The 13,399-nt window shown below is 40.1% G+C and overlaps 1 long non-coding RNA gene across 1 annotated transcript; it reads left to right on the forward strand.

Annotated features, from left to right (window-relative positions):
* Positions 1-6,081: 6,081 nt before the first annotated feature.
* LOC111612069 lies at positions 6,082-6,638 on the forward strand. The gene is made up of 2 exons (XR_002754387.1): positions 6,082-6,481; positions 6,550-6,638. It is a non-coding gene; the product is annotated as an uncharacterized LOC111612069 (long non-coding RNA).
* Positions 6,639-13,399: the final 6,761 nt, after the last annotated feature.

The following is a 13,399-nucleotide window of genomic DNA, read 5'->3' on the forward strand; positions in this document are numbered from 1 at the left end:
CAGGGGGCGCTCATGATCCCAGACATTGTGACTCCACAACTGCAGAGTAAGATACTGTAAGCGAGCTAGCCATGGAGCTAGCCATACAGCAGGGGTGTCCAAACTTTTTGCAAAGAGGGCCAGATTTGATAAAGTGAAGATGCCCGGGGGCCAATAGTTTGTTCGGACATTTTTTAACTACAAAAGTTTCATGCAAATACACACCGTTATAAAACAATTTTCATTGTCACAATTATCTTTATTTTTCAAATGACAAAATAACCAAATATAAGCCACTCAGGCAGATGAGAACAACTCTAAAAACCCAAATTCTGCCTTTCATTCATATCTGGAGAGTCAGATAACATTGAACAAACTGTATGAAATACCTTAAATTTACATGAGTTTAAAAATATCTTTGCCTCAAGAACATTTTAAACAGGAGTTATAAGTAATGCAAAGTTGTCTGTTATTAAATCTTAAAACAAGTGAATTTTGCTCGTCATTTACAATATCTTTCAGAAAGTAATAGTTTGTCACATCTACAGGTTCATAACATCAACAGTAATAACCAAATCGTACTCAAGAGTTTAATAAAAATAAGTGCCATAAATCCAGGTGCATAAATGTTCGATTCGCTCTTCACTGCTGATAGTGACAGACGTTGCCGTTCAAAATACTCAATTTCATGTCCTCAACTCTCAGTGCCACACTGTTACTGCCAGGCAAACATTCGCAAATTCTTGCTTCTTCTCAGGGCAAAATGTTCTCCACCATTTTCATAACACAGTCTTTGATAAATGTATCTTCAGTAAAAGGGTTGCCATGTTTAGCTATTAACATGGCCACTTCGTAGCTTGCTTTGGTGGTATTTTCTTTTGACTCACAGGCCGGCGTGAAGAATCGCTGTTGTGATGCCAGTGCAGCTTGGAGCTGCTTCACTTTTTCAGCATGGTCACTTCCTGTTAGCTTGTTGTATGTGTTAGCATGTTTAGTCTGGTAGTGTCTCTTTACGTTGAAATCCTTAAACAAGGCAACCGTCTCATTACAAATTAGACAAGCACAATTGCCTTGATTTTCAGTGAAGAAGTATTATAATTCCCATCTCTCTTGAAAGCGGCGGCCCTCACTGTAAACTTGTTTTCTTTGCAGTGGCCATGGCAGAAATGAGTGGAGAGGGGTTCGCTGCACGGAGGCAGAGACTGATAGTATTAAAGTGGTGCTGCCACCATTTGGTGAAAGGAGGAATTACAGTTTCAAGTTTTATGATTTATTTATTCTGTTTGACAGTGGAGGCGGGCCATAAATAATACATTATAAGACCGAAGCTGCGGGCCGTATGAAATCTGACCGCGGGCCGTGATTGGCCCTCGGGCCGGACTTTGGACATGCCTGACCTAGACTCTTCAAACCTAGACTAAATTATTCTGCTTTAATAGCAGAATATTTTAATCCATGTTTGGGATTTGAGAAACCTTTCCGTGATTTGTGAAACTTCACTAAAGTTTAGATTACTATTCAGATTTGTTCCATGCAGGGTTTTTTTCAAATTCAATTCTAATTCAGAACCACTTTATTAATCCCAATGGGAAATTAAATGTTGGTGTAACTTTTCAAAGAGTTATTGTAGATGGTGATGGCTGTTGGAAGGAAAGATCTTCTGCAGCAGTCTGTTAAGTGAAGTGAAGTTTCACAAATCAGAAAAAGGTTTCACAAATTAGTACAGAATAATCCAGATCAGGATTGAAGTGTCTAGGTGTTGTAGTCTTGGAGCTGGAGCAGTTCTACTATGACAGAGATACAAAAAAAAGTCTTGAAGTTTCACAAATCTGAAAAAAGTTTCACAAATACCAAATATGTGTAGCCGCTCTCATCCGACTCATCTGTTGTACATGTACTCTGCGTTGTGTGTATAGGCAAAGGGAACCAGCAGACGAGGACACCAGGGTGTATTGCAGCAGTAGGGCAGATTTATTCTGTTTAAAACAAAAAATGCATCAGCACTCCAGTTCTTGGGCTCTGGCTTTCCCACACACACCTCTCCCCAGCGCAGCTTGGCGCGAACTCAGGACTGTGGTAAAACCAACCAAAATTCTCTGACATTCACAAATAATAAAGTAAAATGTCAAGACAATTAAAATAAGACCAAACAAAAATAATCTGCCCACTAGTTACAATATTTTATAATTCAAACTGAAAATATACAAAATACATTAATCTAACATTCAGATAACATTTTGAAACAACTCACATACCTGTTTAAAACAAAAAATGCATCAGCACTCCAGTTCTTGGGCTCTGGCTTTCCCACACACACCTTAACAAATCAAAAGAACAAAAATAACCACATTGGCACGGTAAACTCAATAAATGTCCTTAACGTGGGAATTAAGTGCCCAGTACAGTGCTGCGCTAAACATAAAACAGTTGGGAAACAACATATAAAAACTTGCGAGTTTGGCAAAAATACTTTTAAGGACATTTTGAATACTTCAACAGACAAACACAAGACAACTTTGTACGCTTACCTCTCCCCAGCGCAGCTTGGCGCGAACTGAGGAGGGCAGCGCGAACACACAGGATATGACAAGGAGACAGGAAACAAGAAAATAAAAGCTTCTCCGCCAAAATAAAATACAATTCAAAAACTAAGAAAAACAAATATACACAGGTAATGAGGATGGATTTGAGGTGAAATATAAACAGTTTTACACACTTGTTACATCCACCCCTCCTATATTTCACCAAAATCCAAGTCAGTCCAAATTTTGCAATCCTAATACAAGAAAAACTGACAAATTTGATAAATATTTAACACAGGGCTGCCATAACCAAGTACAGCATTCAGCTTGAGAGCCACCTACAAAACAGGTTTCGAAGGAACATATGGTTGATCAGGCCTCTGCCCTTCTCAGATCAATATGATGCCATTTACACCATATAATTCTGTGTCTACTTTAAACCCATAAACACAATACCGGATGTATATTTGAGGAAAACAATATTCCATTACAGTTATATTGCTGAACTGTCCATATAAAGACTCTAAACAAAGGAGTTCACTCAAAACCAAGTAAGAATGGATTGGGATTTTTGGCTCACAGAGTTTGCCAAATCCCTAAAATCAAAAGGTCTTTGAACCATGGATTCAATGAGTCTGTTCACCCTTTTGCTGACCCTGCCCACCCGAGTCCTAACGACTTGGTCAGTATTCTCTGGAGGATGACACATGTCCATGTTGGCGTCTGAATTTACAGGAAGAGCCTCTGTGTCCATAGAATGAACTTGACTCACTGCATGTAACTCTTCTTCTGCCAGATGACTATCAGCATGTTCACCTGAGAGTTCCAACACACTGTGAGGCGTTACAAGACTCTGGTTGGATAAGCCTGGTTCTGACACCTCTCGATCCAGAGAAACATCGCTGTCACAGTTCGTCGATTTACTCATCTCCCATGCATTATCTCTATCATCCAAACTTCTCTCTTCCGAAGCATCAAAGGAGTCCGACAGGCCTTGCGCCTCCTCTGCCCCGACAACAGCGATCTCATCCTGGGGTGTTCCCACGGGTAGAAAGCTGATGTCCAGTATCAGATTTCTGTGCACAATTTTTTTGTTACCTTGTTTGTCCTCCAACTTGTATGTGTGAGTTTGGAGATTCCTGTCAACAACTGTGTAGACTTTAGCACTCCACTTGTCAGATAACTTTTTCTTCCCTCTTTCACCCTTGTTTGCTAACAGGACCCTGGCTCCAATGTTCAAATGGGTACCTTTCACTTTTCTGTTGTACCCTTCTGCCTGTTTATCTTGTTCTTCCACAGCATGTGCTTGAGCTATCCTAGCTGCTTCATACAGATGTGACATGAGTGTTTCGGCATAGTTCTTATAATCAGTAGTCGCCGGATCACACAACACCTGTTTGAAGATCACATCCACAGGGAGCCTCGGAACCCGACCAAACATGAGTTGGAATGGGGCAAATCCTGTAGTCTCATGAACTGTTGCATTATATGCAAAAGTCAATGTTTGTATTTGTTCAGGCCATTTGTTCTTCTCTCTGAGTGGCAATGACCTGAGCATGCTGCCAAGTGTGCGGTTGAACCTCTCGGTGCCCCCGTTCCCCATGGGATGGTATGCAGTGGTATGAGACTTTGATACTCCCGCCAGTCGAAGCAATTCAGCAATGAGCTCACTTTCAAAGTTTGCTCCCTGATCTGAGTGGATCCGTTCAGGAAATCCATACACACAAAATACGCGGTCCCACAACCTTTTAGCAACCTGCTTTGCTGTTTGATTGGTGCATGGAAATGCGTGGGCTAGCTTTGTGAAATGGTCAGTCAGGACAAGCACGTCCACTGAGTTTTGCTTTTTATCCTCCGCACTCCAGAAGTCCAAACACACCAACTCCATTGGAGCAAAGGTTCTTATGCTTTTAAGAGGGGCTCTAGCAGAAGGTTCTGGTGTTTTGGCAAGAATGCACCTCTGGCAACATTTGACATACTCCTTCACATCAGTATCCATCTTCGGCCAAAAAAATCTCTGCCTTGCCAGGTGAAGAGTCCGTGCCTGCCCCTGATGTCCAGCCAGGTCATGAATGCCTTGCAAGGCTCTGTCCTTGAGGCAATCAGGAAGAACAAACTGATGTCTTTTCTGTTTGCTGAGGGGATCTCGAGTGACTCTATAAAGGATCCCATTTTTGATCTTGAGCCTCTCCCACTGTTTAATGAACACCATAGCTCTTATGCTGAGTCCTGCTCTTTCACGTCTGGATGGACGCCTCTCTCGGATAATGAATGGCAAGATTTTGGAAACATCCGGGTCACGGCACCACTGTAGCCGCTCTCATCCGACTCATCTGTTGTACATGTACTCTGCGTTGTGTGTATAGGCAAAGGGAACCAGCAGACGAGGACACCAGGGTGTATTGCAGCAGTAGGGCAGATTTATTCTGTTTAAAACAAAAAATGCATCAGCACTCCAGTTCTTGGGCTCTGGCTTTCCCACACACACCTCTCCCCAGCGCAGCTTGGCGCGAACTCAGGACTGTGGTAAAACCAACCAAAATTCTCTGACATTCACAAATAATAAAGTAAAATGTCAAGACAATTAAAATAAGACCAAACAAAAATAATCTGCCCACTAGTTACAATATTTTATAATTCAAACTGAAAATATACAAAATACATTAATCTAACATTCAGATAACATTTTGAAACAACTCACATACCTGTTTAAAACAAAAAATGCATCAGCACTCCAGTTCTTGGGCTCTGGCTTTCCCACACACACCTCTCCCCAGCGCAGCTTGGCGCGAACTCAGGACTGTGGTAAAACCAACCAAAATTCTCTGACATTCACAAATAATAAAGTAAAATGTCAAGACAATTAAAATAAGACCAAACAAAAATAATCTGCCCACTAGTTACAATATTTTATAATTCAAACTGAAAATATACAAAATACATTAATCTAACATTCAGATAACATTTTGAAACAACTCACATACCTGTTTAAAACAAAAAATGCATCAGCACTCCAGTTCTTGGGCTCTGGCTTTCCCACACACACCTTAACAAATCAAAAGAACAAAAATAACCACATTGGCACGGTAAACTCAATAAATGTCCTTAACGTGGGAATTAAGTGCCCAGTACAGTGCTGCGCTAAACATAAAACAGTTGGGAAACAACATATAAAAACTTGCGAGTTTGGCAAAAATACTTTTAAGGACATTTTGAATACTTCAACAGACAAACACAAGACAACTTTGTACGCTTACTTCTCCCCAGCGCAGCTTGGCGCGAACTGAGGAGGGCAGCGCGAACACACAGGATATGACAAGGAGACAGGAAACAAGAAAATAAAAGCTTCTCCGCCAAAATAAAATACAATTCAAAAACTAAGAAAAACAAATATACACAGGTAATGAGGATGGATTTGAGGTGAAATATAAACAGTTTTACACACTTGTTACATATGGATTAAAATATTCTGCTATTAGAACAGAATAATCTAGTCTAAGTTTGAAGAGCCTATGAGTTGTATTTTAGGAACTGGAGTCCTTGTTGGGATCCGGAGCTGTTCATCCACCAGAGGGCGCTGGAGGCCTTGTTCCATCTGAGGGCGTCTCCTGAACCACGCACCTGAAACCATTCTGCCATCAGGAGCTGTATAACTGGAGGAGGCTGCTGACACTTCCCTGCCAGATTGTTAGCTAGTTATGGTACCGGCTCACTCCAGCTCTACTCTTCCTGTTTGCTTCCTGAATTCTGATCCATCTGTGTCTCTGACCTTTTTCAGCTGATTGACCTGAGACGTGCTGAAGATAGATCCAGCCCAGGACCCCTCCGAACCTACAGCTCGGCAGCCTGCTTCTGGCAGAACAGTTCAGACTTACCTGTCCGTCCTCCAACGCCGCCGCAGCCCGCAGCCCTCCGCGCCTCAAAACAGACTCCGGATTTCCCAGGTTTTTCCCCCCAGTCCTTTCTCCTCCCGATCGGAGGTAAGCTCTCAGTCAGCGCCATCTCCAAATTTCCTCGACCCCAAACTTACCGTCTGTTTCTTCCCTAGCTGACCTGAGATCCAGTCCCAAGCGCTCCCGGATTGTTTATCTGTTTTTTTCCCCCTTCCCTTTGGTTGTAATAAATCTCTTTAATCAATCTCGGCTTCTGGTGTTGTTCTGCATGTGGGCTAAGAAGTTAGACCTCAGCATGACAGTCCTAGTGTGATCCTGATGCAAAAATGTGGTAAAATCAACCTTTATTTAGGTTTCACAAATCAGACAAAGGTTTCACAAATCACAAACATGGTTCTAAATATTCTGGTATTAGTTGAGAAGAATTTGGTCTAGGTTTGAAGAGTCTAGGTGTTGTAGTTTTGGAATTGGAGCAGTTCTAGTGTGATCCAGATGCAATAAAGTGGTCAAATCAACCTTTATTGAAGTTTCACAAATCAGTAAAAAGGTTTCACAAATCACAAATATGGTTCTAAATATTCTGCTATTAGTTGAGAATAATTTAGTCTAGGTTTGAAGTGTCTAGTTGTTGTAGTTTTGGAATTGGAGCCGTTGTACTATGACAGAGATCCAAAGAAAGTTATGAAATCAACATTTATTGAAGTTTCACAAATCAGAAAAAGGTTTCACAAATCCCAAACATGGTTATAAATATTCTGCTACTAGACCAGAATAATCCAGTACAGGTTTGAAGTGTCTAGGTCGTGTAGTTTTGGAGCTGGAGCAGTTTTAGTATGATCCTAATGCAAAAATGTGGTAAAATCAACCTTTATTGAAGTTTCACAAATCACAAACATGGTTTTAAATATTCTGCTATTGGAGCAGAATATTTCAGTCCAGGTTTGAAACTACAACACCTAGATGTTGTAGTTTTTAAACTAGAGTCGATTAAAGATGCTGAAGGCAGTGAAAAATTAGGTGGACTCGCCTTTTCCCGAATCGCAAGCTAGAATTGAAAACCAACCTCAGCTTAGTCATGAGAATGAAGTCAACGGTGAAAACAGTTGCCCATTACTCTCCTCATGACTCTTGTCTTATTACAACTTTTTTTTAAAAACAGTTTATATGAAAAAAGACAAAATTATTGTCTCATTCTCTACAGGGGAGGAATTATTTTTACAAAAGTCTCATGTTAATATCTCATGTACAAAACGAAACACTACAGTTACGCATGTATTGCGTATGAGATACAAATATTTATAGTTTTACTTTGTGTTTGGTCTGCTTAGCTAATCAGACAGACGGGCAAGTGTGAGGACCCATGGCTGCCTTTTATTTCTGCCCGAATGTAATAAAGCGATAATAAATACATAAAACCAGCTTAAAATATATTAATCTGTAGACTTTATTAATTTTTCCTGTAAAACTCTTCAGTTTATATATAATTTAGATGAAAATATGTATATTATTTAATACTATGTTACCGATTGCAAACATTTTTTCACAGGCATTGAAAGAGAAAGTCTTTATTGGGCTTCGATCATCCTCCCGTTGACATTTCTTACCAAAAACGTCACTTGTAAGCACAACATGTTGGCGTTAGAGGGTTGGAGGTGACGTAGCAAAACAGAATACTGTAATTTCTAAAAGCTAGAAAGTTTTCTGGGGCCACAGAGAGGATGTCTCAGATGCTGAGACTTCTCTCGGGGGCTGTTTTGCCTCTTTGCCGGGCCGGAGGAGCCCGAGGTCGCACACTGGGTTCAGGAAGCCTCGCGGTTCGGGTAGGTAACTGCTGACTGTTTCTCATTCTCTGCTGTAAACACCACTGTGACCCCTTCAGGGACACTTCAGGAGTTAAATGGACACATTTTACTGTAATACGGCTTAATCGAAACATAATGTTGCGTAACAACAACATTAATAAATTGAACATGAGGCCAGATTTAGCAGATTATCTAAAATCATTTGTATCTTGTTCTCCGCTGTATTTTTTTAAGCTCAAGTTTCACTTCACGTGTTTAATCAACAGTTAAGATTTCGTTTTCATATCTACTCAATTATTATATCAGAACTGATGCTTTGTTCTGGATATTGCTGTTTCAGGTTTTGAGCAAAGGTTTTAAAATGAGGCTGAAGTTGACATCTGATTAGCAGCTTCATATTCGGCACTAGACTACAGGGCTATTTACCAAACCGAGACAACCTTTAAGTAGTTGGAGTTTAAAAACTAACATACATAGAATACTCAAACGTGAAGCGAGTTGCATTATAATAATTAGAGATGACATTAAACACAGATTTTTTGTACATTTTTGCTGTTAAATGAAAACACTACACCTCTGTGAGCTCGCCCTCCCATGTGGACCAACTTCCATAAGAGAGGCACTTTAGCTTATTAGAGGCAATTGTTGGCTGCCTGGAAACCACCGAGATGACTTCAGATGACTGAAAAGCATGTAACGCTTCTTTAGACTAGCGGTCTAAAGAAGTCAATACAATTGAGAAACGTCAATTGTATTGTGAAAACACAAATATGTAGATTCCATAACTTTTTAGCTATCAGACCACCATTCATGGGGTCCTGCTAAAAATATCAACTAAATGTAGTTTTTGAGGACGCCAAGTTAGCTGTGATTAATATTGAACCATGGTGGAAGCATTGCATCAGCCACTCAGAGATGCAGTCTCATGCTGTGAAACAGATGGTCACTAATAAGAAAAGGACCAACTCAATAATAAACTGAACTTGACCGCATTGTTTAATTACTAGAATCAAATAATATATCTGACTTTGAAACTGTTTGTCTGTGTTCTGTATATAAATTAGATGCTTTCTTTTATAAAGTGCACTGAGATCACATTTGTTTGACAGTTTTATTTGTCGCTATATGAATAAAATAAAGTAGTTGATGTAAACCGCTTTATAGATAGACCCTGTTTCACGGAGAAGCTGTGTCACAGAAGGGTTAAAATTTTAGTCTTTATAAATAAAAACAACAGAAAAATAAAAAACAAGGATGGCTGAGTTTCTGTCCTGTTAACAATTAAAACAGGTTAACACCAGAAAGGTGAATTAATCACACTATAGAGCAAAACTCGCTGAATATACGTAACGTCCATTTTGCTTCTCCGCTGATCAGTGGCATTAAGGGTTATTAGACTCTATCAAAGAATAGTTCTGGGAGAACAGCAAACAATATTTTAGACTCAGCTTTGCCTCTGCAGTCCAGAACTTATTCTAATTTATTTTGGATGAATACCTGGATGAAAACATTTAAGCAATTCTAAATTAGAATAATGGTCGCTGAAGGTTATTAAAACAATGACAGAGCAGATTAGTGCTGTAATCAAAGCACTATCCTGACCAAAACAAATATATTCTTTCCTCATACTGTGTAAACTCTTGAGGTGCTTCTATCGAAGTCTGTGTGGTTCCTGTTGGTAGAGTTTTATAACTGCTGTGTTCTGACGTTGTCTTTTTTTCAGGACTGTAGTTTTTTCAGTCAAAGTCAAGCTAATTTCCTGTCTCGTCAAAGAACCTGGTTAGCTAAGCGATGCGTCTATTCCACCGAGCCAAAAGGTGAGAGCTGCTGGATATGATCATCTGCTTGAATTAAAAGACAATTTCTTTTGATTTTTATTTGAAACTTTTTGTAAAGCTTTTTTATTACTGTTATATGCAGTAATAAACAATTAGAAAAAGATAAAATGGCGTCAGAAGGGTGTGGGATGGGTATAAGGTAACAGGTTTTTATGTTTTAATTGTCTTTTATTGATATTCATAAAAACACTTTCTGTAAATAGCATAAATTTCATAGTTTTATGTTTTTTATGTAAAGAACACAAAACTAGACCTGCAGATGGAAATTAGCTCCAGAGCTAAAGCCTGTTACCAGCATCTTTTCATATATATATTTTTTTACTAATACTCCTATATGTGGTCCTTGTCAAATACCGTATTTTCCGCACTATAAGGCGCACCACATTATAAGGCGCACCTTCAATGAATGGCCTATTTTAAAACTTTTTTTTATATATAAGGCGCACCGCATTATAAGGCGCACCTTCAATGAATGGCCTATTTTAAAACTTTTTTCATATATAAGGTGCATAGAATAGACGCTGCAGTAGAGGCTGGGGTTACGTTATGCATCCATTAGATGGAGCTGCGCTAAAGAGAATGTCAACAAAACAATCAGATAGGTCAGTCAAACTTTATTAATAGATTACAAACCAGCGTTCTGACAACTCCGTTCACGCCCAAAATGAATAAACAGCTGTTTTATTATTTTCCCCGAGGTAAAGTCAGTGACGTGGTATTTTCGTGACACAGTTTAGCTTTTAACAACAGCAAGGTATAACATGTAGTGCAACATTTATATCACATAGTGGAGGGGAACTTTTCCTCGATTCAATAAACACGTAAAAAACAGTCTGATACTGTTACGGTAAATCAAATATTAGTGCAATCACAATATAGTAACACTCTAAATCAGTGGTCTCAAACTTGCGGCCCGCGGGCCAACTGCGGCCCTCGGCACGATAGTTTGTGGCCCCCGCCTTAATATGAAAGTTTAATGTTAGTGCGGCCCGCGAGTTTGATATAATTGGCACTTTTCAGTGTTGTGTGCAGAGCTGAACGAACTTACCAATCACGGTGGAGTATATTGCTCTCGGGGACGGGACATCGGCTGGGCCTATTTGCATTTTCTATTTGTCATTATTTGCATGCGGTACATGCGCAATTTCCACGGCCGCTCCCGCTTCACGTGCTTCAGCATCCAGTCTAGACCTGGAAGTTGCTGATCAGTGTAACGTAATTAAGGTTAGGCGCCGTAACGCTTGGGTTGTGTTTAAGGAAGGAGAGGAGGCAGCAGATTCGTCAGGACGATCAAAAACTCACAACCACACTGGTACTGGGAATTCCACAGTGTTGTCCTTTAATAAATACGCTCTTCACCAACCTTACAAAGCCTGGTTGAACGGCTGCTATATTATCAGACATGAAAATTGAGCAGCGTCCAAACAACCCGTAACATTACTAAAAAGTTAGGGAGCTAACATGTCCGTCTAGCACGTTTTTCCCACGCTCTCTACAGAGAAGCCATGGCGCATACTTCTGACATCATTAAAAATACTAGAGTATCTTAAAGAGACACTACACAATTACGGCTGTTACAGCGCCTGACTATGGCCAAATATGGTAATAGGCAATCAGAAAGGTTCGGCTGAGGAGACCGTGTGTGTGAATGCGGCCCAGCCTCACCCAGACTCTACCTCCAGCGGCCCCCGGGTAAATTGAGTTTGAGACCTCTGCTCTAAATAGTGCGAAGCAATAACAATATATCAATAACTCAATGCGCTTCTTCTACGGGGGAAAATGAAGTCAGCGGCTTACCGTAGTTGCGAGAACTGTTTTGGATCAAAATTGATCCATGTATAAGGCGCACCGGATTATAAGGCGCACTGTCGGCTTTTGAGAAAATTGAAGGTTTTTAGGTGCACTTATAGTGCGGAAAATACGGTAAATTACTGAACAAACCGGGAGCAGATTGCTCATCAGTTTCCTTTAAAGGGGCATTATTATGTAAAATTGACTTTTTTGTGTGTTATATGTTATGTTATTCCTTCATCAAAGACATACCTGGAGTGTTGCCTTGATCCTTTCATGCATGTTTGATCTTTTTGATGATCCTTTAATGTCCCATGGCAACCATTTCGCTCCTTCAGACTAGCCAGCAGCAATTAGCAAACACCTGGTACAACAACTAATCTGCTGAGCTCATTATAGGAGCTACTTCTCAGAGCAACACTAGAAAAAAATGTTGTTAAAGGGTTAATAGAGGAGCCATGTTGTGGAGACTTCCTGAAGGCGGAGTTACAGAAAGAGTCAAAGTTTCTTAAAGAGACAGAGGCCCAATTTCAAGGTGTTAAATTACAAAGTAAAATTTCTCTTAAGTCATATTTGACACATGGAGCATTCTTATAACAACTAAATTTAACATAGTTACTTGATTGTGCTGTAAAAGGGCACTATGTAACACTGCTAGTTTAATCAGCTGACAGGATTTTCAGGTCGTCTTTTCACTCGTAGCAGTAAAAGTCACCGCTACGTGTGACTTTTACATGTTTTCCTGTTCAAACAGGCCTGTATATTGCACATTTTGCAGTTGCAGCTCATTTAAATGATTTCAATAAAATATATATTTTATTGCAAAATCAGTCTATGCTATATTATAACACAAAGGAGTGTTTGCAGTGAAATATTTGTAGGCTCTTATATTTTAGTATTGCCAGTCATCATCATGGAAAGAAGTGCCTCTTGGTGGTGCAATAAATGTTCTTGTCTGCATTTCAGATGGAAAAGAAGGAGCACCAGCAGGAGGCGGGGGAGGACGACCAGGAGGAGGAAAGAGAGGAGGTGGAGGGAAAGACTGGTGGAGTCGGATGCAGAAGGTTTGTCAGGGGAAAACAAGCCATGAAGATCCAACCGTAAAATTATAATATTTGTAAGCTTTACAAATAGCTTATAAAGGATGGAACAGATGGTTCTATCCTTTTGCTAAAATGCAGAAAATTATAAAAATGAGCAAACTGCTGAGTTTTGGAGCAGAACATTGCAGAGTTTCTCAGAGTATCTCCCTGTTGGGTCTTGAGGGTCGTATTCTGCAGATGACCTGTACAAGTCTTCCCTTCTGCATCTTAAAAAAAAGAAGTTTTGCTTTGGAATCTAGTGAGAAAACTGTAAGATGTCAAACGATGTGTGTCTTGTGGGTTATTTTATTGTTGCCTGGTACCTGTAACGGCCTCAGATCATCTTTATTTGGTGCTGGGTGTGTCTGTTTTTAGGGCGACTTCCCCTGGGATGAGAAGGATTTCCGCTACATGATGCTCACTGTTGCTGGAGTCAGCTCGGCGCTGCTCTACTTCTACTTCCGAGACACTGGCCGAGAGATCAGCTGGAAG

Source organism: Xiphophorus maculatus, chromosome 2 (assembly GCF_002775205.1).
Source record: "Xiphophorus maculatus strain JP 163 A chromosome 2, X_maculatus-5.0-male, whole genome shotgun sequence".
NCBI lineage: Eukaryota > Metazoa > Chordata > Actinopteri > Cyprinodontiformes > Poeciliidae > Xiphophorus > Xiphophorus maculatus.